Genomic DNA, 23,577 nt, shown 5'->3' with positions numbered 1-23,577 from the left:
TTTCCCCTTTGCCTCTGAAAGCCTCTCATTTCATACAGTGCCTTGGAGCCCCTTTCTCTCTGCTAGAATGAATGCTACCTGGTTCGTGCATCGCTGATTAAAGCCAGTAAGATCTCCAAAATTTACTTAGCTGTAGTTTGTTTTTTAACAATCAGGATCCCACACTCATGGTGGCCCCTATAATTATCTGCACATCCCACCAAAAACCTAAAAGGCAGTGGTGGTGTTTGGGGGACAGCCCCCCAGAGCAAGATTCTGCAATACACTGAAAATGACTACAGTTTGGTTGAGACTTCCCCTCAGTCATATTTCAGTCACAGTTCCTTTTGAGCACATGGAAGCCTTCATGATAATACTCTATTTACAATATAAATTTAATTTTCCTTATTAGCTCTTCTGCTTTTCTCGACAAATTAACATTTGATAGACTTGATAATTCTATTTAGAGACTTTTTCATTGGAAAAACAACCCTGGATAAATGACTAAAGTCCCTAAGCTTATCGTAGACAGGATTATTTGATATAAGATAAAGATTGCTTTGGTATTTTAATAAATGAGATTGAGCTTTGTAGGATTCACCCTCTCATTAACAAGAAAATATCTGAGAGCAAATGAATTGAATATAAGTCTCCTTTGAAATACCGAGTGCCCAGGAAATACATACATAGTGACTGAGAAGATCCTTTGGCTTCTCTTTGTACACTTCAGCTCTACAAGGAACATGCGTTCTGATACAGAAAAAAATGCACTGTTTTTATTATCTCAGACTACATCTCTAAGCAGGGCTAAACAGAAAGAATTCTAATGCCACTTCCTGTCTCCCTGGGTTGGTTAGCTTGCATATTTCAGCAGTGACCACAAACCCGATGGTGTAGATTATAAAGCTCTAGCGAGTGTCGGCCAGTGGATCCTGTTTCAGTTTGAAATAGCAAAGTGCCACTAATCCAATTAAGAAAGTTCAGCTTCCCAGGTCACCAAAGGAAAATGTCTCTGGGGAGAGATTTAGGCATGATAGAATTAAGGTCTGAGTCTCTCCAGCACACTGTTTTGTGGAGCTCTAAGTCAGGAAAATAATTAGAGATCAGCAGAAATCCATCTACGATGTAAATGTATTCGCAAGACATTTGATAAGGCATTGCTTTCTCCTCCATTCCATGGACAAACTAAGAGTATTTCCACATATATATCTTCATGTATGGCTTTTCTCACTGTTCTGTTAAAACCATATGCTACCACCTAACCCAGATGCCACCTCTTTGTCACATTTTTCCAGTCTAAGATTGTTTTATATTTATCTCAATCCCCACAACAGCCACTCCCTGTTTCATTTATTATGTGCTATTATGTATTTATTCACCCATTCACTCATCCAATCAACTAATATATACACAAACACAGGCAATACTGCCATTGTGGAGTGTAAATGGTGTAAGTTCTAGCAGAAAAAAAAAACCCGACTAGGGGGCTGTTGAGGAAATAACATGGGAGATGTACTTTAATTGAGTGAGAAGGTATGGCTGGTGGTAACAGACACCCGGGAGCTCCCCAGTAGCTCCAGAAGACCTTCCCTACATCATGATAATACTCTACATTGTAAAAACAACCTTCTTAAGGTAGAAACCAAAAATTCTACTGTATAGGATGAAAACCTGCCATGCATATTTAGATTCCTTAAATAGCCTCCTTCCTCCCAAAGGTGCTACCCACTTCTGGACCTTGTCACTTCCCTGAGATGAAGCTCAGGTCCACATTGTCCACATCACTTACATGTTAACACTGTCCAGCCTGCTTTGCTCCTCTGTATACTCAGAGGAAATGCCTCAGTGCCAGGAGTGGGATCTGGCTTTCTGAACAGTCACCAACTGGGCTGAACTATACAACTTGGATGACAGGAGGAACTGGCCCACTGTGAGGCTGACCTGGCCAATAGGGAATGGGTATGAGAGGAAGCTCCACAGATACATTTCTCCTCCTTTTTCCTGTCTAAGGGAATCAGTTCCTCTTTTCGGTTTCTCTGGAGAACAACATACCAATGGACACACGTGCGAAGCAGGAACCAACACAGAAAGGCACCAAGCACCTTCTCTGCCCCCACTTTTTTCTCACCCTCACTCCTAAACTTGTACCTCTCAAGTGAAATGTCAGCATGTCAATCTTTGTCTCAGGCTCTACTTTCTGGAGGACGTGGTCTAGGAGACATACATTCCCCAGACTCCTTTGCAGGTATGGATGGACATATGTCCAGGATTCATGACTTAGATGCACCTGAGATTTGGATGCAGATAAAAGCAATATGAGTGAGTGCCCATTGATGGGGACATCTTTTAGTACGTGCTGTTCCAGGAATAGCAACATGATCTCCTGGAATCCAGATCCATTAGGGACCACTGCCCACATGGGACAGTAGCAGCCATGATGTTTTTGCTAGAAAGCCCTGTGGGGTACTGGGTATAATCCTAGCTATATCACTAATCTTTGTAATCAGTATTACAGGTTATTTACTCTTTTTAAATAGTCTATAGTTTGACATTCTATAATTAAATTCCCTGCTTAAATTTGCAACTGGACATTCTGACCAATAGAAAGTTGATTCACTGAATGCCCATTTTGAATCTTTCCTTTTCCTTGCTATCTTCAAAAAGAAAAACTAAATGGTAAAATACCTAAATTTCCATTCTCCTTTGTAGCTAGTGGTATCCCTGTGTCCTATATAGTGCTGGCCTATAAGATAGAGGGGGAATTTTATAAGTAGAGCTTCACTTTCTGATTAAGAAGAAAAGAACTTGCCCTCTCACTTTCCTCTCATTCCTTCCTTAAGGACAGATATTATATCTCCTGCTATGGCACCTGTTTTGCAACCATGAGAATATAGGCCAAAACTTTAAAGATGGCACAGGAGAAAGAAGGAAGAAACTTTTGGTCATTGATGAGAAAATGAATTGGTACTCACGAGTTACTGCACCATCTTCAGAACATCTGCACTAGCTTTATGTGCGGTAGGCTGAATTGTCACCCCCGAAAGTCCATTTTCTAATCCCTGGAACCTCTGAATATGTTACATTGAGAAGGGAGTTTGAAGGTGTGATTCAATGAAGGGTTTTGAGATGGGAAGACTGCCTGGGGTTACCTAGGTGAATCCAATGTAACCACGAGGGTAATTAGAAGATAGAGGCAGAAAGATCAGAACCAAAGAGGCGAAATGTAAGGATAAAAGCAGAAGTCAGAGAGGACCCAGGAATACACGCTGCTGGTTTTGAAGGTGGAGGTAGGGGCCATGAGCCAGGGAATGCAGATCATCTCCAGAAGCCAGAAAACACAAAGCAAGGATTTTCTCCACAGGCTCCAGAAGGAACACAGTCCTGCTGGCACCTGCTTTATTAGCTTATTTCAGTCTCCTGAGCTCTAGGGCCATAAGAAAATAAATATGAATTCTTTTAAGCCTCTGAATTTTTGGTAATTTGTTAAAGCAGTGACAGAAAACAAATGTGATTTATGACCCATTTAACCTATCACTCCTTGATCCGATTCTCTGTTACTCACAAATACATTCCTTTGTGATACAGTGAGAACAATCTTTTGTTTTAATGAGGAAAGGATTCTTAGCTGGCATAGAGCAGACCTTGTTTTTGATCTTAGTAATGCACGAACTTGCTCTGTGGAATTAAACAACATCAGTTTTGTCATCTACACCTAGGTTCAAATATTATAAACCTTACCAGACTGTTGTAAAAATTAACTATCTTGGCATATGTGAATACATTGCACAATCTCTACAGTGTCATATAATATTAGAGTCAGCATATAAACGTCTGGGTTTTCTTTTTCTGTAAATGTGTTATGTTGAAATACATTAGAGATGTCAAGATACCTAATATACCTGCCATCATTCTCCACACTGTGTCTATGCAGACATAAGCAATCAATCATAAATTTTTTTTGCCCTAATCTAAAAGTATCCCCAGAATCCTCAAGAAATGCTGCATGCATCCATTACCATTTCACCAGTGTTAACATAAGAGTGTAAACCAATATGCAATGCCAAGATTACATGGCTTCTAAGATCTTAGCTACAACATATGAATTCCAATATTATATATATATATATATATATATGTAAATTACAAGTACTTCCATCTTATGCTGTACCTGGGATTCAATATATTATAGATGCTTAATTTAAGATACTTGTCTAATGAAGAATTATCCCTCTAAATTTTAAAATTAGCATGACACTTTTATTAATACACCTGATTTTTGAGTATGATGCCCTGGTTTACTCAACTTAAATTAATTAAATTACTCAAATTAAAACTCAAAATTATATACCCCAAACAATGCATTAATGACTTTTTTAAAAAGATTTTATTTTGTTTAGTTTTAGAGGGGAAGTGAGGGAGAAAGAGAGGAAGAGAAACATAAATGTGTGGCTACCTCTCATGCACCCCTTACTGGGGACCTGGCCCACAACCCAGGCATGTGCCCTGACCTGGAATCAAACTGGAGACACTTTAGTTTGTAGGCTGGTGCTCAATCCACTGATCCACATCAGCCAGGGCTTCATTAATAGCTTTTAATTTCACTTTTCAAAATGAATACTATTCCATCTCCCTCCCTCCCTTCCTCCCTTTCTTCCTTCCTTCCTTATAAGAATACTCACAAAGACACCAAACACACGCATGGACCCATACATGGACTCATACATACACAGAGTTCTTCAGGGCTCCCAAGGTCTAAAAAAAAACCAAATACCAAAACAAAACCCTACAACAACAACAAAAAATGTTTAATGAACTATTTATCTTTTTTAAGAGTATTTATTTATTTATTTATTTATTTTAGACAGAGGGGAAAGGAGAGAAACATCGATGTGTGGTTGCCTCTTGCATGCCCCTCAGTGGGGACCTATTCTACAACCCAGGCATGTGCCGTGACTGGGAATTGAACCAGTGACCCTTTGGTTCTCAGGCCAGCACTCAATCCATTGAGCCACACCAGCCAGAGCTGAAGTATTTATCTTAATAAATGACTTGCACGCATCTGCAAAGAGAGGCTATGGCAATAATTTTTAGATAGTGCTCTATGTTGTACGTGAGATGGTAAGATCCATAAACACGCCTTAGTCCAGATTTACTCTCTTAGCATGGCAACTCGTGAGAGAAATACCGGTCACATACACAGGAGGACGTATCACTGTGGTCAGCAAATTCACTGAGCTCTAGAGTTGAAACCTAAGCTGTCACACACTTATCTCAGAAATTGCCTGAGACAGTGGAGGCTTGAGGACCAGATTCCCTCAAATGAAGTTCTTCCTTAAATTTTACCAGTACATGTCCATGTAAAAATATTGTCCATTGGACATGCTGCTCTGTCTATATAACTAGGACACAGCTTCAGTTAAAAACATTTGTCATTGCTTATTGGTCGAGACAGTTCAGCTCCTTTTGAATTAACATTTCTGTAGAGACTAATCTTCCATATTATATTACTTGCCTTTTCACTTCACATGAACAATTGATCAGTGGGGAAGTGAAACATTTATTTTTAACTCAATTTCCCACTATCTAGATGTAGGAGGAGGACTAAAGCAAAGGAAAAAGAATTTCCCTTTGTAGCTGCTTTCTCATTTTTACCCTCTATTGTTCTCTAAAAATAAGTCAGTCCATTTCAATAGACACAGGAGAGGAGTAACATTTTTGTCATTAAGACAAGAAAAATATGGTCATAAAATTAATCCTGAAAACATACACTCACAGTTATATTGATTAGTACAGATGAAGAACCAGAAACCCATTTGGCCTGGCCTCAAAAGTCACTGTCTGGAAAAACAATAATAATCAAAATTTGAATCCATGTATTCTGGCACAATAAAGCGTTTCTTAAGACTGCTTATGCTAATTACATTCAGATGTATCAACATTATATTATTAAAAGTGATAGGAAAAGGCCAGTCAAATCCCATTACCACAAATGAGGTTTTGTGTTTCCATGCTTGAACAGTTAGCTTGTTCATTTCCCATGATTATAATTTTAATGATCAGTTAAATTCCAGGACAGAGATGAGAAATCCTAATGGAGGCAGCAATGTCTCACTGAAATATTTGTGTACTGAATCTGGGACATGGAAATGCATCACAACTCACAACTAAAATGTATGACATTTTGAATAACCGAAGAATTATTAAAAAGGTAGACTAGTAGAAAACAACTGTGGTAAAATGATATTCTATTCATGCATTGTAGTATAAAGCAATAGAATGATATTCAACAAAACCCATATCTCAACAACAGTAGACATGAATTTATCTATAATATCAATAGACATGATTTTTTACAGAGATATCGATATACACTCAAGCAGAGTCCTTTTTGAGATGTGCTGAAAATAAAACATTCAATGTCTCGATATAATTCTACCATATTGTTCTGATCCTCTAAGTTTCATTCAGTTTGAATGAATCTACACCACCTGGATATTCAATATGCACCTATGTGAAAGGAAAAGATTACTAGGTTTCCAGACAGAGTACCAGTCTTGGCCTTAAATTCCATCTTTAACTGTATAAGGTAATTTTTACAAAGTCTTGTTTTACTAAATTGTATTGAATTAAGGTCATTTGCCAACTACAGTAGAGCTATGGATATGATACAAACGAGTCCATCACAAATAAAACTGTCCAGTGAAGTAAGGCATATTGTACAATAAAGACTGCACATGTAAAGAAAGAGGAGAAACAGATTTAGGGGGTAGTGGGACTTGACATGCATCCTGAAGGGGAGATAGGATGTAAAAAGGACCAGCCTAAACAAACTCAACCACTCATTTAACTTGATTAACATTGATAACAAGTCTAATATAGATAATGAACAAAATAATGCAGAGAAAAAATTATATTGAGGTTTAACTTATTGTGTCAATTGTCCACAGATCACCTTTGACTATGTGATAGCATGACATCTTTGTATGTTTTCATGGTCTCCAGGAATCATTCGGCAAGTAATGATGCCATTTTGCTAAGTTGATTTATTTAAAGCATGTAATCCTCAAAGCATCTGTTTTCTGCATAATTTTTCTGTAAACACCCTTCCAAAACACCTTTGGGAATTTCTATCATTTTGTGAAGAAATTCAAGAAATTTTCAACCCTAACCACCGCTGTCCCCTCCAGCTCTGCCTGTCACCTGCCCCTCCCCCTCCCTACCCCACAGTTACCCTCTCTAGGAACAGCCTAGGTGGCCACAGGATGGTCCCCACCATATCTGTGGTCTTGAGACAGAGGTTCCCCTAGTCCCTGGATAAAGAGAACCGCATAACTGACCTCTTGGCCAAGCTCGAGGCCAAGACCCAGTGAACTGTAGCTGCATCGTGCTCAGTGTCATCAGGTGATGGGGCCTCTCTTCTCTGCAACCTGATAGGATTTGGCCATCCAGCCTATGTCTCAACTAGAGCCATAGAGAATCCCAACAAAGCAGATGGTACCCAGTGGCTGACCTCCCGCGGTGTGTTCAGCATTGCCGAATTCTTTTCTGACCTCTTCCTGCCTCAGTCTCCCTTCCACTACATGCTGAAATGCAGCTTCCCATGGCACCACTTCGAGGTGCACCACCTTGAGCCCTTCTAGCAGGCGGAACCTCTCCACAAGCATATCATCTCTCCTTTCTTCCCGAAGCAGGAGTCCCAGGTAGGCAATGTGGTGAAAGACTTCAAGGGCACAGCCAAAAAGACTGCAAATGCCATCACTAAAGAAGCCAAGAAAACTGCTGTAGCTTTGCTGGGTGATCAAGAGAAAAGTACCTAGAACTCTGGCTGGATGAGACCACCCACCCCTCTCTGAACTGTCCAGTTAGAGCTTGATGTTGTGTTGGGGACCATCCTACAATCATTTCAATAACATCGCCTTGCAAACATTTTTGATATATTAAAAATTGGAATGTGTTATATTTTCTGCTTACTTTTACTATCTATATACATAAGGATTGTTTTGGTTTAAATTTAATGCAATGGGCAGTATCCAAAGTTTTGGAAAATATATTTTACCTCTGAATAGAAAAAGACATTATGTTACCATCCTGAAGAAAATCTAAACTTAAAATAAAATTATATATCCCAAGGGCTTTGTACTTAAAAAAAACACAAAGAAAGTTTTAATTTCAAGCATCTTGCTAGATCATTAGAGCCACACACATAGTCTATATGTACAATCCCCTATGCAATTTATTTTACTGAATTGAATTCCAAAGACCACCTTCAGGACATTGTAAGGCCAGCCATGTGAATATGATGACATTTGTACCTATTAAAGGAAAGTTGTGGAATATACACTTTATGTGTATACTATAGACACCCATCATATCATACCATATCTTTATTGTAATAAAGATACAAAGGAAATGTTTCTATATGGGTTTAGCATAATGGACAGCTCTGCCTCTCCTGAACAAATGTTTCTTTTGTTTTATAATCTCCCTGTATTTAGATCATTTATATAATAATCTATAATATTAGATTATATTATTTATATAATCTAAATACAGACCATATTTACCTCTTAAAAAATGGAAGAAAGACCATGTAGGTTATAGACCAATATTTCATAAATGACAGATGGTCAAATTATTTTACTCTCCCTTATTATACTAAAGTAAGTTCAAATTTACTAAACTAAATTGAACAAACTAAAGTAAGTTCAAGTGAGCTAAACCCTACAACAGGGATCCACTCCAAATGACTAATGACAAAAATGTCCTCACTGAATATGTAAAAACTACTCTTTCTTCCCCTGTATCTTCAAGAGATCCAGAATCTGCTTTACTGGTAGTCATGTCTATAAATTGTCAAATTAATTGAACTAACATACATCTCCACATAAATCATCTATTGTAGAAGACTGGGGGTCTGTTAGTAATTTTTATCAAAGGATATCAGAGGACATATTGAAAAAAATTATTTGGAAACTTCTAGTACCAACAGATCACCAGAAGCTAGTCATTTATGCACAGATTTTGAGATGTGTGCTCTATTTAGACTTTCTGTTTCTTGGTTTCAGCCCATGACTCACTTTGATAAGCTACGATGGTTAGCTGAGAAGTCTAGCAGGAGAATTGGTTCATTGGACTTTCTGGTGAGACTGAGAGGACAGCGATGCCTGGAGGAGTTGGAACTGGCAGCTGGCCCCGCAGCCACAACCCTCACGTGAGACTTCCGGAATGACAAACCTAGACCAAGAACCTTAGCCAGCGGTCATGAAAAGACTAGATTTTGGATCTGGAGGCTCGCTACCTATGTTGTCTTCCAGCCCAGCCCCTCAAACACCTGTGCCAATTTCTCCAAGAGCGAGCAGATAGATATATTCAAAAATGATGAAGGAGAGAATCCTAGAAGCAGCAAGAGATCAGGGGACAGTCACCTACAAAGGAGTTCACATCAGACAGGCAGCAGATTTCTCAAAAGAGACCTTACAGGCAAGAAGGGGCTGGAAAGAAGTATTCTAAGTCATGAAATCCAAAGACCTACATCCAAGATTGATCTATCCAGGGAAGCTTTCATTTAGAATGGAAGGACAGATAAAGTGCTTCTCAGATAAGACCAAATTCAAGGAGTTCATCATCACCAAGCCCTTATTATATGAAATGTTAAAGGGACTTACCTAAGAAAAAGAAGATTAAAAAGATAAACAGTGAAAGGACAGCAAACTCACAGTTATTAAGAACCACACCTACAACAAAAGCAAACTAAGAGGATAGCTAGATCAGGAGCAGAACCATAGAAATGAAGATCTCATGGAGGGTTAGCAACAGGGGAGTGGGAGGAGGAGAAGGGGGGAGAAGGTACAGAAAATTAGTAGCATAGACGGTAGGTAGAAAATAGACAGGGGGGAGGGTAAGAATAGTATGGGAAATATAGAATCTAAAGAATTGGACACATGTGCTGGGGGTGGTGGGGAGGGGTTGGGGGGGGGGGGGAAAGAATTGAGACACATGGTCATAAACTAAAGGGGGGAATGATGGGGGAGGGGGTGTGCAGGGTAGAGGGGAATAAAGGGGGGAATAGAACTGTAATGGCATAATTAATAAAATATATTTCTAAATAAATAAAAATGAATAAGACAGGCAATACACAACTAGAGGTACAGTAGGGAAGCAAGAAAATGGGGTCACCCTGGTTTTTGACTCACAAGATCTGCATGTGATAAGAGGACACATACTACCAATCTCTGCACAACCACAGTTGGAGCAGAGCAGAGAACTGCTGTTCACCAACGTGGTGGTACAGGAAATGTGACCTGAATGCAGCTGTCAGAAAAAGTAATGGCAACGAAACATTAATGGGATCAAATGTGAGAATAGGCTGGGAAGTGAAACCAGAGTCCCCTTTGCTGAAAGAAGTTGGTATGTAAAGTCAGAGAAATGATCTTACCATTACAGTATGCCTCTATTCATTAATTGTACTCAAACGCTAATACAGAGTTAGGAAATGTGCTTTATATAAAGATATAAATGGGTAATAATTTGCCAAAGTAAGTATTTTTTCATTTATAACTGTGAGATTCACATAAATGTTAGAGTTCAATACACAGATGAAGGACTTCAAGAGAGCAGAGGGAACCAGCACAGAAAATGAAAGTGTATGGTGTGTTCAAGGCATGTGAGACTTCTGCAGGGACTAAAACATACGGTGAATATTGTGGTAAGGTGATATTAAAAAGGGGGTTAGAGTCATGTTGTCAAGCATCTTGCAGACTGGGCTTAGGTCTTAGATTTGTTCTTAGAGAAAACTGGAAGACATTAAATATTCCCAAGTACGGGTATACATCTACTGTATTTGTGTCTAAAAAATAACATAACTAAGAGTTTGGTGGGTGGAGTTGAATCTGATGGTGGGCAAGGGGTGCTGAGGACCTCCTCCAAGGACAAGACTGGGGCTGAGGATGAAAGAGCAGATCTGAAAGATGTGATTCAACAGAAACAAAAGGATGTGGTGACTGATTGAAGCTGGATGGCATCAGCAGGTGCTAAAAGTCATTCATTCAAATATTGAGGAGGATCTCTTGAGAGCGTTCCACCAGCCACTCGGCTTGTTGATGAGGATAAAATGGTGAGCCAAAGTAAATGTGCCACTGTGCTCTTAGAAAACAGCAGAGAAATGAAAACTACAGTCCCTTATTTGATAATCACTCAAGTTGTGTCTTGCTCCAGTCTGTGGTAAGTTCTTAAGAAGAAAAAGTTGGTTTTGAAGCAGCTTGTGAAAAATAAGCTTGAGAGAACTTCTCTGAGAAATTAGCTTGAGATAAGTAGGATGCTACAGGGTTGACTGAGTGAAGGGACATCAGAAAGTGCTCCTGGTAGGAAAAGAACATGAGCAACATCCTGGAGGAAAGGGAGTCTGGCTCAATTTACCTTTAAAAAAGATTTTAGGGAGTTGTGTGATGAATGGTGATGCTATAAGACCAAATCAGCAAAACAGAAGCCAATCTCAGGCGTATATTAAAAAAGAATGTAAGAAAACATGTTGTAGTGTGGATATGATCAGCCTAAAACGGCTGCAAAGTACTGTGTTAGTTGTCCAGGGCAGATGGACAACATTAGAGACTGAAATTTTGGGTTCATCAGTGTCCACATGATACTTTGATTCATGGCTTAATGAAGTTACCCTGGGAATGCATGTAAGAACAGAGGGTCAAGAAGGAAACACCAAGGAAAAACTGATAACTAGGAAATAATCAAAGTAAAAAGAGTATACCAGGGAGACTGAAAAAAGTAATCAGAAAGACTAGAAGAGGGACACAAGAATGTTATCATGGGAACCAATGGCAACAGTTTTCACAGGAAAAAAAAATGGCTGATGGGGTAACATGTCATAACGTGAGCAAATATAATGGACAATAAGGAGTCCCTGAACAGGCAAGTCAGAGGTCAAAGGTAACCTTAGCAAACAGAGTTTCAGTTCAGGATAGTAAGAAAAACTGTTGAGAAATGAAAATAGAAGTTCCACACACATTAAAAAACTAGTTTAATTTTTATAGTGCTTAGATGCCCTTAAATTATGTTTTTTTTATTATAAACAAAGCCTCCCCTACATTTGCTAAAACCGGAGGTTGCAAAGCCAACTTCCATGAATGGTTTACAAGTTTGATGTAAGACAGTTTGTAGTTTTTAAACTTATACAAGTATCCTGAGCTTTTTTTTTTTTTTGGTGGTGAGGGAGACAAATCTGATAGAATCTGAGAGAACAATATTTTCAGTGATTTCCTTGTAGAATCAAATTTGATTTTCAGAAAGGCAAATGTTATACGTGTGGGTAGGATACCATCTTATATACACAGCAGATTCCAAGAAAGCATTCTGTGGTGTGGGTTGTTAGGCAAATATTGTTCCCTAGGTTCTGGTACTTTCCACTGGACTTCTGCCTTCTAAGTCTGGACTTGCCTATTGGGGGAAGCGAAGACTGTAGTAGAAACATGTGTCAGCAAGTGCATACTTATTCAAAACAGCACCAAAGAATGAAAGATGTGGGTCTCATGACCATGATTGTATAAAAAGTAAATGACCTCACAAAGTCATTGGTTAACACAAATGTAAATGAATTAGGGATTTTCTAAAAAAAAATATATTTTCCCAAGGGTGGTGTACTCTTATAAAAATATATTTTAGAAGTATTTAAAATGATACATTCTTCTTAATTAGTGTCTAAGTTTAAATTAAGGCAAAAGGACTAATTCCCCCCCCACCCCTTACCACCAGGTATGGGTACACAGATGCGCATGGATGCGCATAACACACATAAACACATGCACTACAGAAACCAAAGAAAACTAAGAAGCCATACAGAGCTCAACTGATCTTCAAGCTACAGATAAAAGATTAAAGCACATTGTTTACTTTCATATTAATTACTTTTATTGGGTTGGCCAAGAAATTTATTCCTATTTATTTGGCAAGATGGTTTTTTCCTATTTGGTTTTTTTTCTATTTATTTGGCAAGATGGCTCTAGTAGTGCTTAGTTGCCTTTAACCTCATTCAAAACAATTTTATCAGATTGCATTGTGACAGCTGTCTTATCAGTGTGCACTTTAAAAAAAAGAGCAAAACTGATTAATTTTTGTGTAGCCATTTTAATATTGAAGATGGGAGAAAATAACAACATTTTTGGCATGTTATGCTTTATTATTTCAACAAAGGTAAAAACGCAACTGAAATGCAAAGAAATGATTTGTGCAGCATGTACAGAAGGTGCTATGACTGACAGAATGTGTCAAAAGTGGTTTGTGAAGTTTCACACTGGAGAATTCTCAATGGATGATGCTCCATGGTCGGTAGGCCAGTTGTAGTTGATAGCGGGCATATCGAATCATTAATTGAGGACAATCAGTGTCGTAACAAATGGGAGAGAGCCAACATACTACAAATATGCAAATCAGTAAAGTTATTGGGAAAATGAAAAATGTGCCTATTATTTTATGAAAACCCATATGGACTTTTTGGCCAACTCAGTACATAAATAATTTCTGGAGAACGTCACTCACACCCAAAGAGATCCATTATTTAATTCATTAAGACATGGATGAGCTTGAGAGTGGAGACACATGGAATAATATGCTACATCTGTCAAATTCGAGCACTGGATGGAGTTTATTTTAAGCTGCGCATCTTTGTTCCATATTGACCCTCAGATTTTACTTCATTTCCTTTATTAGAAAATCTCATTAAATGTGCTTTTTTTATCAGCTTAGCGTCCATTTCAAAACGGTAATCACACTGACAAAAATAGCTACTATTACTAGTGTTTCCTATGACCCAGAAAACATGTAATAGGTAATTTGTAAATATCTCACTTTACAGATAAAGAAACTGAGGCTCAAAAAGTTGATGTAGTTTGTCTGGGGTCACATAGCTAGTGATGATAAATACAGCAATTGACACTCAGGTATGACTCTGAAGTCCAAAGTCTTCCCTTTATGATGCTGTGATCCACTAATATACCAAGAGTTGAATGGATAGTGAATTACAGATATGTTTACAATGCACTGTGAAAAAATTAAATGCATAGGGGGAAAAACTAATGCATAGGGGGAAAACCTGTTGGATATGTAAAGTGAAATCTTCTTATATGGTTTGAACAGTTGTTGGTGCAGCTGAAAATATTTAAGTTTGGAAATAACAATCAAGTGTTCACAAAATGATTTTTCTTCTGGAATCAGTCTCCACATGACAACCACTTTTGTCATTTTTTTAAGCAATACATTTTGGCTTGACTACTCTCTGCATGAAACACTTTCCCTTAGTTGTTGGACTAGCAGGTTTTTACTCTGGTCTTCCCTGAAAGTCCCCCTACCCTTTTCTCTGACATCTGCTGATTCTCCTTCAATCTAGCATAGCCCCCACCTCTTAGAAACCACACTCTGCCTGGTTTCGGGAGTTGTAACCACCCCCCCCATGGGTAAGGCTGAGTGAGCAACCTCTGGAATGTGAGCCACTAAGGAGACAAAGTTTGTCTCTGGTAGCAAACGCTGCTTCTATTTTATCCCCTGCCCCCAATGCTTGGTTGGTTAATCAGAGACGGTTAAGACCCCTTAGAGGAGGGGCAACCTAAGCCAGACACGATCACTTGGGAGGCCCTCAAGGAAGGACTTGGGGAGCTGCAGCAAAGAGGGAGCGATGGACCCTCGCCCCCCAGCTGCTCTGACATAGCCCAAGTCCCCATTTCCATCTAGGAGAAGCACTTCCTAGCTCTAATCCACTTAAGCCTAAAAATCGATGACTGGGAAGGCATTGCAGCTCTTTGCCAGCCAGAGCAAGTTCCAGGTAATCAGTCCTAAGAAAGAATATGTAAAATCCTATGAAACCTGCTTTGTTTAGAATGCTCTCATTTAAATGATAAGGGTCCAAGCAAGAAGTTGGTTCCTCAAAGTTTTGTGGCTCTTTTAGTTATCTGACCCTGACTGAGAATAAGCCCTTATAGTTCTTTGAATGCTATCTATTGTTTGATCCTTACATGTATTCTTGTGCAAAATGAACCCAAAGAAGTCAATTGAGGAAAAGGCTCTTGGTCTTTCTCCTGTGGGAGACTGACCACCTTTCCTCCCCAACCAGATCATGTCTTGGCGGTATTATTTTTACCCATGCCAGATGGGGGGACTTGCTGGCAAAGTTGCCCCTATACCCACCCCCGAGTTCCCCCCTCTGTCCTTTCCCTCTCTTTTATCTGCCAGACTAAGCCACCGAAGTTGGAGTAAAAAACAGTCATTCATTCCATGCAGCCCAGCTGTCCCTTGTAGGGAAGAAAACTGGTGCTTCGCTAAATTAAGCACATCCCCAGGGTAACCAACTTTACTATCCAGTCACACACTTGTGCTGTGACATGAACTACTAGATGCCAAAAGAAAAGGAGAAAGGCACCCCTTCAAAGGAGCATAAGGAATATTTCCAACCTGCTAGGCGTATAGGCAATGGGTAAATTCTGCAACACAGAGGCTATTCTCTTTGGAGAAAAATCTTCTCTAACCTTGAGAACAATGACAACTGCAAATACTGTCTGCAGCCACATCAAAAGAAACACTCAGGTGCACAGTGGAAAACAACCACTAGTCATCTACCTCCATGCAGAGATGATCATTGGCTCCCAGGAGTCTTATCTTTGAAGGGCAGAAGTTGATTTCCTAAACGTTTGCCTTACAAGCCAAGAAAAATACCATAGACCCTGAGATTTACTGATCAAAGCAAACTGAAGTTCCCTAAAGGAATCAGGATATGAACTAATATACATGCTAAAATGAGGATACCTTGAGATATATGTATATATGTGTATATATATATATATATATGAATGTGTGTGTGTGTATATATATATACACACACACATTCATATATATATAAACACACACACATTATATATATATATAAAACCCTTGGGTATTGCCCACAGGAATCCTAGTTTAGACCACACCCTTGGGCTCCAAAAGAATTTGGAGAAATAAGCTTGGCAGGGCAACCCACTTGCGCATGGTTTTAAGTTGAAAACCTTGAAATTTCTTACATTTCTTCCAAATCAAGATATTTATATTGCAAGCCCTTTAATCCAACTAAAAAGAGAAATTTGGAATGTCTGAGCTCTCCACCCAGATTGAAAAGTTGTTTTTCAATTAGTACCGTGGATTGAGGAATTTTCTGGCATCTGTCACTAAGGGAGTAAACTCAAAGACGATCAAATAAACTTTAAAGGCAAAACGAAAAAAAAAAAAAAAGCTCATTTTAATTAACTTCCGGTAAGACTTAAAAGTCAACCTAAACCACAAAAAGACAGTTTCTAAGACATTGCTCTTTTTAATGTTTGCCAGACAGGATGACTCCACTGCCACTTATTAGTGCTGATTTTTAAACGCATTGCTTTTTTTTTTAACTAACTGACTTATAAACAGAGGATGTAGTTCTCAGAAGAACCAAGCAACATTAGCATCTCTAAGTTGTTTCACATTAATATGAACGAACATATGTCAACATCAACTGTCTTAAAAACCTAGGTCCAGGTCATGCTAAGCTTGCACCGTTTCTCTAAATACTGTAATGAAATTCGCCGAGCCTTCCAACCAGGAACCCTCTCCAATTCTCTATCTATGGTCTTCAAAGCTACTGCCTGGATCCCCTCCACATCCTTTCATTTGCCCTGATATCTTAAATACAGCATTTTTAAAAAATCATATATATAAGTTACATCTGTTTGTTGATATTTTAAGAGAAGCTGCCATCATGTTATCAAGTTAGATTTTTTATTTTATTTGACTTAATTTTAACTTAATAAAACTTTTTTCTTTTATTTATTTAGTATCAGCATGGCCTTTACATTTTGTTTAATCCTGTCAAACTTTTTGTCAAGTGCAACTTTTATAAAAGATGAAATTACATGTTAGAAGTACCTATATTAAGAAGATCTTGCCCAGATTTGAAATCTTGTTCATATGAAAAAAAATCTATCCCTACACATAAAGGTGGCTCAATATGGTGAAAGCTATTTATTGATATATTAATTCAGTTGTTCTGTTTAAGAGAGTTAGCAAAACTAAGATTTGTAAAATTCTATCCCAAGAAAAGTGATTCATTAATCTGACAATGACTTGCTATTTTCCAAATCTGTCTTGACCTGTAACCACAGTCCAATCTATATCTCTGTTAGTCTCAGTGATGATGTGGGATTGGTTGCCCATCAGTTTGCCAGTAATTCACTTGACATAGTATTATCTACATGTGAAAGTTTAATAGCATTCTAAAGGAGGGTATTAAAAAACATGGTATTATATGGCCTGTGTTCACTCCAAAGGATAGTGGATATAGATCAGATATGTGATTTGTGAGTTTGACGATATACTATTTTACACTTGAGAATTGTTCATTCACCTATCGCGTAAGAACTCCTTCATGAGGGCCTTGGACAGAACGCTGGGGTGCTCCCAGAGACACGTGATGAGAAAAGAGCACGGTTTTTCCAAGGGCATTTGTTCAAGTGTTGGAGTTAAGGGGCAAGATTAGAAGTTCGATTTTTTTAATTATGCTTTTGAAAAACAACATGAACTGTTCATTTTGAAGAGCTAAGTTTTCCTTCTTAAAGGATAACTTAAGCCCTGGCTGGTATAGCTCGGTGGATTGAGCGCGGGCCTGTGAAGCAAAGGATCACTGTTCGATTCCCAGTCAGGGCACATGCCTGGGTTGCAGGCCGGTTCCCAGTGGGGGACACATGAGAGGCAACCACACATTGATATTTCTCTCCCTCTCTCTTTCCCTTCCCCTCTCTCTGAAAATAAATAAATAAAATATATTTTTTAAAAAGATAACTTAAGAAAGCACTCAGAGCAACTCCCATTGATATTCATTCCATCTCATTCAGTCGCTGAGCCCAAATAGGTTTAAGGCAATCACATGACTTTGTTGTCATGGTAGAATGTCCTCCTGGTCAGTCTCAGAAGGCCCCCTCTGCCCCTAGAACCCCTAGAAGACTGTAGCCCAAGGCCGCTGCACACTCAGAGCACGTCCCCCCAGGACCCAGACCTCTCCTTGTGAGGTAACTGACGATGCAAGAATCAACTGCAGGGGGGCTGAGAAACTCTACTCCTTTATGCCAGAGGCATAGAAGCACAGGTGGCCTGTTCTGCTGAGGTAAATGGGCTTTACACAGGAGTAAGGGAAAAAGAAAGGCAGGAATAAAGCCCTATTTGGGCAAATGAATCCCCTTAATGTTGCTCTTATTAGTGGAAAAACCATAAAAGCATAAAAGGAAAATGTAACCTGTTACCACAAGGAAGACCTAACACACCGTGATGTTTATCAGCACCCATCTCAGACGCCCTTCAGACGGTACTTCCTCCCAGCTCTCTCATCCTCTCCCTCTCTCCTCCGTGACCCAGTATCTCCCTTTCAGCCAGTGGCTCATGCACATGGGTGATCATGCACTCATTTTCCCCTTGATGCTTAGTGTCCTTCTGTTCCTCGAGGAAAATAGGATGAAAGAAAACAGGCTTTCCTGATCCAGCCTCAGAAAGACACAGCATTAAGACTAACAAATTGCTCACTTGACAAGACTAACCATCTTCTCCAGCATAATTCCAGTGAGTTGTTTAACTAGAGGATGGGATCTCAGGGTAGGGATGGCTAAGTACTTCTCTCCAGAGGGCTGTAAGAGGAAAGAGATGAGGAAAAAACATATTGCTACATGTAGGATGGCAAGATGCCTCACAGAATCTTCAAAGCACTCTAAGAAAGGATGTTTGGGTATCTTTGGACACGAGCTTTTAAAGAACAAGCAAAACTAGTAGAATCCAGGACTTCACAACCCTCCTTTAATTCTTAGTCTGTAACATTTACACTCTCCTGGCCATTAAATGAAAAATGGGATATATATTACATTTACACAGGTCAGAGAGCCAAGACAGAGATGCTGACCACTTGAGGGTTTATGACTTTTTTTTCTGATTCTCAGGACTTAATTTTTATACCATGATAATGTTCAATCCCAGAGGGAGGTTAACTATCTTCACAGCCAAGAGATACTGAGGTGTCTGGGTAATCTGCAGCTGGGGTATTTTTGAAGGTTTTCTGTTATAAAAGTGAAATATCTTTCACTTATTTTTTGGATGGAGTATCCCTTTGTCCTAGAAAACTATCCCAATGGGCTTTTTAGTTATACAAAGAGCCTCACCATAAATGGCAATGCTTGAGATATCCGTTCCAATAGATTTGAAATTGCTTAACTTAAAAGGCTAGCAATGATGATGTTGAAAGCTGAACTGCAACTCTACAGGCCAGGTTATGTATAAAGAAAATGTGCTCAGCCAAGAAAAGGATAAGAACAATGACCAGATGTCACGGCATCTGCCCAGCCTCTTGGCCTAGATTCCACGGGGGAGTTGGTGAGATTCAGAAGGTGATAAAACTATTTTCATTGGGCCCATGAGCACAATAATTCTACACTTGGACTAGAGTACAACGAAATCATGGATTTTTGCACAGTCATTTCATAGCTGACTATTTTAACAAATTCTTGCTAAATCTAATAATTCCTCAGCTAAACTTTTAGTGTTCAATTGTATTAACTCCATTTAAGGATAATATTTGCCTAGTTCTTTCAAAAGCCACTTCAGGGAGAAAGCAGGTCCTTTCACACTTAGTTTGAATGATGAATGTCTCAAGAAAATTTTAGATTAAAAAAATACTAGTTGGGACAATAAGTAAGCAACAAAAAATGACACCAATATTTTACATGCACTATAATAAAACTAATAAATAGAAAACAAGACTGTTACATTTTTTATAGATGCTGAAATGTATTAGAATATGGAAATCTGAAAATAGGATTAAAGAAATAAATCTGACTTCTTAGTTTATAATCAGTTCTAAGTGTACAAAGAAATCAGCAAATATTCTACCCCATCTCCATGATCTCATACAGTCTTACTCACACAAAATATCTCATAAGAATGGCATATGCATAAAGCTTCCACACCACACGAAGCAACTACAAATACAAGGCATGTAGAAATGATCCCTACAGCAATGCTGAGAGATTTTGACACTTAAAATTTCTAAAAATAGTCACAGCTTACAAAATCTTTTGTCTGATTTCAGGGGATCATCACAATCCATCCTTTATTCTCTTGCAAACCCCAGTCTACCAAACCTGATCTGCCAGTGGCCTCTACAAGCAAACAAACTGCCCCGCCCATCCATGAGCAAACATCAACACCTTTCCATGGCTGTGCATACAGTCAAATCCTGTTCAGTTTCCAAAGCAATTTTCTGAGCTTCCCTTGAAGCAAGATTACAAGACAAAAGGGACAAAATCTGGGTAGAGGAAGCAAGTTTCTAGAGGAGGAGCTTTCATCACATTGGCCTTCCTGGGCAGAGGAGTAGACCAGACCAGAAGTGTGCAGGCAGCTCTGTTCTGCAGCTGTCTTGGGCATTGGTGTGCCCGCACCTGTGTCCGCGTTCGAAGCTCAGGAGACTATGTTACTGATGGTACTGGTGACTCTGGCCTTCTAGTCTCAAAAAACAAAATAAAGTGTTTTTCTCATACCCTTGCCCTTGCCCTGCCCCATTACAAATCTTTCCCATCCTTTGCCAAACTCATTTCCCTTATTCAAAGGTGGAAAATAGTGAATTTTGTTGCTACCAAAGGCAAACCTCTATGCAAGTTACAATCCATTTTTTCTCTAGTCTCAATTTTACTGATTATTCTCCTGGCCAAGTAGCAATTTGAAAGAAGGCAAAATAAAAATTTTTGAGAGAAGTTAGATCACAAGTAAAATCACAAGTAATTATACCTATTACACGATACCACTAAGGTTTCCGGCATCATTTCCATTTTGAAGATGGAAGTTATTTAAAATTTAGTAACTGCTCTTTATAGAATATGTACTTTAGTAAAGTAATTTTTAATAGTTGAAATTTAAGTTCCCTTATGTTGCATCTGTTGAAATGCTGTGAAGTGTTTAAGTATAAACAAGACTGCTGTTACAGGTATATTTTCCTGGTTACATCCCCTCCCTTTCTGTTCTTGTATTCCATTTCCTTTTTCTAACTACCTGCTCTTCCAAATGGTTGAGGGGTCATTGAGACAGTGGAGTGGCGGAGGGGGAGAGGAGGAGGATCTGGACAATGCCAGTGGTAGAAAAACACTGTCATGCACCCGTCTGACCACACAGTAGTTACCATGTGCACAGCTGATGTCTGTGGCTAATGACCTTCCCCCAGACTCTGATCTCACTTAGGCAGTGCTAGAGCAAAGCACCTGCAGCTTCTGTTGCGATTGAGTTGCCCCATTCACTCTGACATCTGCAAGAAATTGATTATGAAATCATTTTCTTTGGCATAGATTTTGAGAAGTATTTTTTCCCTTTTTCTAGTTTCGGAACATGGGTCTTGGGTAACTTCTCTGAGACCAAGTTCCCAGATGGAGCAGTTGATCTGATTGACATTTGGTGTCTCTGACGTGGTCCCTTTTGCCTGTTCTCACTGATTTTACCTGCTGGTACTTCTTTGTACACTAAGTCACTCAAAGTAGGTGACCAAAAACTGCCTAGTCATTCATGCATTTCTGTGCAGCAAATATTTATTGACAGTCATTGTGATGGTTGCAATATGAAAGGGGTGTTTCTATGTTCAAGTAATAGTGAACTAATGTATTCAAATCCCTTGGCCCCCTGACTCATAGGAAAGACCCTAGTTAAGTAGAAAGTACAGGGAGACAAATTCATGTGCAGGCTCAAGTTCAGGGCAGAGAATAAAAGTCTGTAAGAGTTCATTCTTGTCCCACCATGTAAAAGTCAAAAGAGCAAGCAAGCATATTGGTTCTGTTTGTACAGCTGACTGGTAGAATGGGTCAAGGGAAAAATATACCTCTGTTATTGTGTGGAAGAAGCAAAAGCCAATAAATGTATTTTTAAGTTTCATCTCTGCTGCTAGTCACCTTTTAATGCTCCTATTCCCTATAAAACTAACCAGGATTCTCAAGGGCAATAGACAAGAGAAGCAGCAATGGAGCAATATTTTTAAATAACTCAAAGAAAGAAAGTCAATGCTTTTATAACCAGCTGAGCTGAATTTCAAGTATCTGGGCTACAGCAACACAGTTTTAAAAGTGCAAGAACCCAAGAAATACTGCATCTAAAAGCCTTTTCCGATAACAACAAAAATCTAGAGAATAAGCTTCATTCAACCAAGTAACACCAGGAGAAACATCAGGAAAAAGCACTGATAATGAACATGTAACATGTTGAAATGGAGATTAACAAGTAAAACAAGGTTGGGAATATAGGTGGAAGAAGAGTATTATATATTACATGTACTGACAAAGTAGAATGAATGCATCTAGAGAACAAAAGAAGACAAGAAAAGAAAAAAGAATATAATCATGGTGTTTAAGTAAAAGAGGAAGTCAAATGGTGCCTTTGAAAACTAACAAACCAGGTAACAGAGGTTCAATAAGAAAAAATACAAGAGAAAAATCTTCATGAACTTGAGTTAAAATATTTTAGATACCAATAAAGCACAATTCAAAAAAAATAAATAATTGACAAATTACACATCATCAAAATGTAAATATTAGCTGTCTGAAAGACCCTGGTAGGAGAATAAAAAGCAATGAAGAAGAAAATATTTATAATTCACATATCTAAAAAAGGGCTTTTATCTAGAACATGTAGATAACTTTCAAAACTTGACAATATGAAAACAAATAACCCAACTATGATACAGGCAAAAGACCTGAGTGGACATTTTTTTCAAAGAGGAAATACAGATGTCAAAGAAGCACATGAAAAGAAGTCCATCATTAGTGAATAGGGAAATGAAATTAAAGCTAAGTGCTAACTAAAACTCATGTTTCTGGAGGGTATCTAAAATTGTACAGCTACTTTGGCAAATGGCTTGCAGTTTTCTTAAAAATTAAACATACTCAGGCACAAGTGGTCCCACAGATCTCTCTCTTCACTCAACAGTGTTTGGAAGAAACGGGCCCATGAACGGGCTCTGAACATCATCCAACCACCTTCCAGCCACAGGAACAAGCCATCCCCATTTCTGGTGATCAACCCCTTATTGTCAGTCAACCACAAGCTTCCAGGCTCCATGGATCATCACACTGAGGTGGCTCTGCAGTAAACCTCCCAGTCAGCCTGCCTCTATGGGCCTCCTACACCTCTCTCTCTCGGGGCTTCTATTTTCACAGTAAGGATATGGCTCTGGAGGGCTTGGACCAGTTCTTCCATGACAATGCCAAGTGTTTCTGGAAGATCCAAGTTCGGTGTGACATTCAGGCTCTTCAGACATGAGGAATCCATCCCAAGAGGAGTGGGAGAAACCCGAGATGCCATGTAAGCACCATGGCCCTTTGCAATACACACACATGCACAAGGGGTTCTGTCCATGAAGATTCCCTTCCCACCCCCCACCCCCGCCTCCAGTGTGTGACTTCCTGGAGGGGCGCTTTTTCAGAAGCAGGTGAGACCCCCTCAAGAAGATGGGCTGTGTTCAGTGGCTAACTCTGCAGGCTGGCTTGGGCTGGGCACATAACTTTCCAGAAGCTCACTGAAGCATTG

The 23,577-nt window shown here is 39.1% G+C and overlaps 1 pseudogene; it reads left to right on the top strand.

Annotated features, from left to right (window-relative positions):
* The first annotated feature begins 7,241 nt into the window (after positions 1-7,241).
* On the top strand, positions 7,242-7,796 carry LOC119062863 (receptor expression-enhancing protein 5-like; annotated as a pseudogene).
* Positions 7,797-23,577: the final 15,781 nt, after the last annotated feature.

Source organism: Artibeus jamaicensis, unplaced genomic scaffold (genome assembly GCF_021234435.1).
Source record: "Artibeus jamaicensis isolate MK-2021 breed Jamaican fruit bat unplaced genomic scaffold, CSHL_Jam_final contig_923, whole genome shotgun sequence".
NCBI classification, from domain to species: domain Eukaryota; kingdom Metazoa; phylum Chordata; class Mammalia; order Chiroptera; family Phyllostomidae; genus Artibeus; species Artibeus jamaicensis.
The sequence above is the reverse complement of the archived record's forward strand: the minus strand, read 5'-3'. Positions and strand labels throughout refer to the sequence as shown.